Raw genomic sequence first — 6530 nt, 5'->3', positions numbered from 1 at the left:
ACATAGATATCTATTAGAATTATCTGAAACAACCTTCTAATTACAAACACTCGGACACCATTATAAGGCTCGTGTAAATTACACCGCATGGTTGGTAAAACTGTAAAAGACGTATATAAATATAGGAGTTATTAAGTTTTAACAAGTTAATAAGTTACTACAATTCTAACCATTGGTTTTAATGCCATCAGTAACTACAAAACTTCATCTCATGATCCAAACATGTCATTAATTCATTTTTTAAACCCTCATTCAAGGATCACTATTGCAAATAACTGGCCAAATAAAACAACGTTTAGTTATACAACTATGCTCCAACAAATTAACGAACACAATTTCCTATAAACAATGAAAGTTACATCATAACAATCATATGTGAAATTTATTTTAATTTGACTAATATTTTGTAAAGATGATTTTTGAATAATATGACCTTAAAGACGAACGACTTGGGTTATAAAATGAAATTTTATAGTGGGACTAAAACAAATAATTAATGTTATAACAACTTATGAATGCTGATATACCTACTCCATATTCTTAATTCCCCACTCACTGTTTCATGAAAAATTTTGTGTTATTATTCTTACCCTCAATGTCTTATCTCCCTACCCAATTTTTAATGAAAATTTTAATTACAAGTTTGCCCATTTTTAAAATGACCAATAAGGACTTAAAAGATATATAACAATAATAATAGATTGGGCGTGAAAGGGTAACATGAGCCTTAAACTTATATTGTGTTGTGAAAGGAATGGACAACATGTAAGCCGATCCATCCAAAAAAAAAAAAAAAAAAAAGGGAAAAAACCATAAAAGAAGGATGAGGATAGAAGGAATTTTGAAACGAAAAAAATGTGGATGCTCTTTCCAATTAAAGGGTAAGAAGCTAGCAATTGGATGATGGGGGGGGGGGCGAGATAGAGGAATAGAGAACAAAGAAGAAAAAGAAGGGAAGGTAACTTTCCCAACATCAAAGAGAAAAAGAGATGTTGTGGTGCCTGGTTGTGGTTGCTTTCGACCGGGTTAGGCAGGGCCTCTCGCGGCAATTCGGGGGGGGGGGGGGAGAAGAGATAGAGGAATAGAGAACAAAGAAGAAAAAGAAAGGAAGGTAACTTTCCCAACATCAAAGAGAAAAAGAGATGTTGTGGTGCCTGGTTGTGGTTGCTTTCGACCGGGTTAGGCAAGGCCTCTCGCGGCAATTCCATTTTTCTAAAATCTCCAATAATCAATCATTCTTTATATTTATTTTATTTACAACTTAAAACTGTTAGGATATTTCAAGAATATGGTTAGGAAAGAAGAGAGTAGGGCTGAGCACGGGCCGTGCTGGGCCCAATTTAGAAGGGACTGGACTGGACTGGACCCGAGTTTAAAAGAAATGGGCTGGTTTGGGCCGGGTCCACATGTCCTTTTTTTTATGAGAAAAAAAAAACTAAATTTGTTCAACACAAATTCACAATACAGAATCTGTACATTTACATTAGAACAAAATACATAATCTACTGCATCATCCGATTTTTTTTTTTCTTTCCATCTTTGAAATTCCTAGATCCAAAATTCCAAATAACATTAAAAAATCCAAATTTCCAAGATTGCAGCTTCAATTACCAATTTTAGTTTAAAAATCAATATCTTCAACAAAATTGTAACAAATTTAAATACCAAACAACTTAAAATCTACAATCTATAAGCATATCCATAAAATTCAAAACCAATCCGTAATCAAATCACAACAGTCCATATAATGAATCGAAAAGCTTATGCAATCACAGCCCCAAAAAACCTAAATTCTCAAATCAGAAACCCACATAATTCCTAAATCAATTGAAAAGCTTATGCAAAAATCCTAAATTCCTAAATCAGAAACCATAATTCATAAATTACCTAGGGATTTGCAGGATGATGGTGGTGTTCTCAATGACGAGGATGGTGTGGTGGTGGCCAAAACTAGCGATTAGAAGGACCGGAGGAGAGTCAGGAGGCGATGCCACGATGGTGATGGTGGCTAGCTGCTATGATGTTGACATAGTTGAGGTCGACTCAATCACTATGAGTCTCAGGGAGTCGAGTCGAGTAGGGGTGGGAGGGAGAATGAGAAAGTGGGGAGAGTGGACGGAGATGGGAGGAGATTCGAGGAGTGGGAAAGTCCCAGTGCGATCGAGGTCTAAGAGACAGACTCTAGACTTGCAGAGATAAGAGGGGCAAGAGAGTGAGCTGCAGAGGGGAGGGATAGAAATGAAAGAGATGGAAAGTTAGTGAGAGAGATGAAGAGTTTTGTCTGAGAGACAGACGAATTTTTGGACGGACCAGGTTAAATCTCAGATTTTTGGATGGTGGAAACAGTTTGGGTCGGGGACCCGTTTCCTCAGCAATTAGGACTCACCCCACTCCACAATTAAAATGGACCCGTCCCGCCCCATCTCATCCCGTTTCAAATTTTAAAAAATTAGACCCACCCCGAACCGCTTAGATCTGCCCCCACTCGCGAGTCCATGCCCCATTTGCCCACCCCTAGACGAGAGCGTTTATTTTTTTAAACCATTTATAATGGGTGAAAATATAGCATGAATAATAAAATAAGACAATAAATTGAGCATAGTACACTCTAACTTATTAACCCGTTGGTGTTTAAGCATTTTTGCAAATACATATTCTAAATCGAATATTAGTACAAGCTTTTGATGGGCTAGGACTTCATCTACCCATTTGCTACGTATGCCCAATATGGGAAAATTTTGACATGAGCCCCAATTCGAACAAAATTGACCTCTTTTTTTTCCTTTTGTTTGTACCTATTTGACATGCTGACAAGTGATAACATGCAATATCTGACACCACTGTGTAACAAAATCAATTGGTTCTTGTTTCAATGCGTGACCTTTTGAAGTATTATACTGTAAATTATAAACTCGTCGTTCATACATATTCAGCGTCTATCTTGAAATTTCGGGGGCCTAACACGAATCACTAAAAGGGGACTTTTGAGTTGTCAGGCTCTCTAATGTATTTTGCAGTCATATAGATTGTCTTTTCGGCAATTGTTCACAATTATATACTATTATACAATGACTTCAAAAAATAAGAATGGCCAAAACAAGAAAATGATAGGTCATACAAATATATAACCACAACTGGAACATATAATCACATCGGTACATAACATAATCTAGTTTTCTTATCAAACTCTTTTTTAATAGATAACATATTTGACATGCCTTGACCTTGATATCTCCAAATATCAGGATAGGCACATGCTGGCTGAAACCCGAGGTGACGAAGCCATTTTAACATGCATGCGAATTAAAATATGTAATTAGAAAGAAATATACTAAGTCAGAACCGAATTCAGAATGTACAACTAATCAAGAATAATATGAAAAGAATTATGATAAAAATGTACGAACCGAGGAATGGGTCCTACACAGAGGAGACTCGAAGATACCTAAGCAGAAGTGTCTTGACACCGGGATCGTGTGCCTCGAATCTAAATCCTGAAGGGGGCGCAAAACCAAAGGAGTGAGTGGACCAAAGTTTATAATAATAGTACTAATAATAAGAAAATCATTTTCCTTATGAACATACTAACCCCCTATTTTGAAAACACATATAATACTACATAATAAGTTTTCTGAAAACTCTAGCTTGCCATGAAAAACATTCGTAAAACAAGTACGTGTAAAATAGTGCTCAGTAATGGAAATATCGCTGCCTGAAGGCAAATCCGTAAATCTCCGTAAATCATATCAATGATGTACTCAACTAAGGGCATCATAGTCGTCTGAAGGCAGTACATGTCCATCACACACCGACACTAGCCGTGGCTAGTGAAGCTGTCTGACACTGGTTTCGCCGGTGAAGCTGAGGGTATGGCATAAATATCTCACTGCTCCTTAATTGTGTCCTATGGCTATAGACGTTTACATACCCATGTTGTGTGGATGTGTTGTATGATAACCCACTAAGCATCGAAAACATACCTCGAAAACTCATATCAAATCCGGATCTCATAAGCTCAAAGCCTCATTTCATATATCCATGGTAAACCATATTCATAAATCCGTAAACTAAATCATGTTTGAAAGCCAAAAAATTTCATATACGAGAATCCAATAATTCATAACCCTTAGTAAAATGTATAGTTGATAAATCATAAATATTTCGTAAAATCAATTTAAATAAATCATAAATAATGCATAAAATGTAAAATTAAGAAATCATGCTTTTCGTGAATGCAAGCCTAATATTTTATAAAAACATGCTATTTAAGAAGGGTTCATTCGTAGATATTTTGTTGCTTTCGAGCTAGCGAAGATGTAGTCAATTCCCATTGTTGCACCTAAATACATATAGCGGCCACTTAGTAAAAACTCTACTAAGACGATAGAATCTGGGAAAACGGGTAACGAATTCGGATTCAGCACGTTGAAAAACCTAAGGAGGGACCTCGAGTTCTCCCACGCGTCGCCCCATGCCCTGCCACGGGGTGGCTGCCTTGGAGGCCGCACCACCACACGTGCCGCCATATGTCGAGTTGAGGCGTGTGTACCCTACGCGTCGGCCCAGGAGACTGGGATTAGGTCTGGGTTGGGTCGGATCATTGGGTTGAGGTTTATGGGTCATGGACTTGGGCTAGAATTTGAATCAGACTTGGGCTGGGTTATAGCAATGGGCCCAGCAGCTGGGTTGGGCCAGTTTAGGTTGCGAGTCGAGTTTGACCCGATTAAACTCGTGGGTCGTCGGACCCAACCAAGGAGAAGGCCAGATTTTGGCTGGAAAATTTCTTAACTATTTTTCATAGATTTTATGTCAAAATGAGGCTAAAGAAAAAGGGAGCAAAGATTTTCCAATTCCATGACTAGTTGTGGCCGGAATGTGTGAAAAGCACCTGCAACCTCACGGTCCCTCGCCGGAAACTAGGGAAATTCCCCCGAGGTATCTCTGTGTTATCTCGTCGTTCCAAATACATAACCTAGGTTAGAATTAGGCCACAAGGGTGAAAATGAAGAGATTTCAAGTATCCTAAGGCTTACCTAAATTAGAGGGACGATAAATCTAGCCAGAGTTCTCTTTCGCATCGTGGCTCGGTGGTTCGTGCTCTTAGTTCGAGTCTCAAGGATGTAGGATATGCCAGATGATGGTGATGGTTCGTGGTGTTTCCCGGAGTGAATGATGATTAGTGATGGTGTCGTGGGGCTCGCCGGAGTACAGTGAAGGGTGGTGGTGGTGTGTCTCTTTACAGAGAAAGAGAGGGAGATAGCTGAGATAAAAGGGTGAGCTGAGATAAAAGAGATGATAGCTAAGGAGGGAAGAGCCACGAAGAGAGAGTGATGAGGGAGAAGTTTCAAGAGCGTGAAGGGAGAGAGAGAGCTCATGGGAGAGAAAGGAGAGGAAGAGAGTTTCAGAAGATTAGGGACCAATTTGTGGGTCCCACGTGGCACACAACCCCAAAACAATGTGTTTAAAATAGAAATTTACCAAAATACCCTTGTCGCTTCAAGCTCCATAAAATCTTCGTTATAATTTCGAATTACGTTCTGCTTGTGCCCATATTCTCATAGCGACAAATGCTACAAGGATACGCCAAGAAAATAGATCTTACGTGACACGACAAGGCGGTCAACAAAAGTCAATGTTTTTGCCTCGAAGGGCATTTTCGTAAATTCACGCATTAAAAGTTGTAAAAACTGTAATTTTTGGAAACCGGTCGTTACAATATCTTAGTAAATTTTTTTCAATACATGACATATCCAACCAAACAGTTTTCAATAGATAACATATAGCTATGTCATTCAGTCCTTCTTGTGGCATAGTCATGTGTAGCATTTGATAAATAGATAAATAGATTTTAGTTTTGAATATGTGATTGTGAAGGCATAACTAGTCAGGTAAAATAGAAAAAAAGGATAATCGTCGTTTATTACTCAGAACTCTCTCAAGTTCTATTTTTCTCTCTATTACTTTTTTACTTAAGAATCGGAGGCCCGTTGATAGACATAATAGATTTCAAAGTAAAAGGGGGAAGATTTGTGAAATCTAATCCATTCATCGGCAAAGGAATAAAGCAATGGAAAACGGTATCTCTTATTCCCATAGTGCTTGTGAGTCCACTTGTGGTGAAAGAGAAAGGAGAGACTGGTTCTTAATTGTGCTTGTAAGTTGTACGATTGAAAAAGACCCATAAAAAGAGCATCATATTTGTCTAGTGGTATAGAATACTTTGGTGACACCTTTTTATGTCTTTCGGGTGACACATTATAATCACCTTTGGTGGGACGCTTTTATGAATTATTAATATTAATAAGACAAAGATTAGTGATAAGAATGCTACTATGCAAACTTTCATTACTCAATGTAAATATTTTAGAACTCAACTCTCCTATCTCATTCACCTTCCAATCTCTGTTTTAGTAGTCGTCATTTCGAATTGGTTCAGAGGAAGTCTCAGAGATCCACATGAATACAAACACAATAGGTATATTTACGTTGAGTATGATACTTAACTATAATATATGCATGAACTGTTCGTA

This window comes from Pyrus communis, chromosome 9, assembly GCF_963583255.1.
Source record: "Pyrus communis chromosome 9, drPyrComm1.1, whole genome shotgun sequence".
NCBI classification, from domain to species: Eukaryota; Viridiplantae; Streptophyta; class Magnoliopsida; order Rosales; family Rosaceae; genus Pyrus; species Pyrus communis.
Note: the sequence above shows the minus strand (reverse complement) of the source record.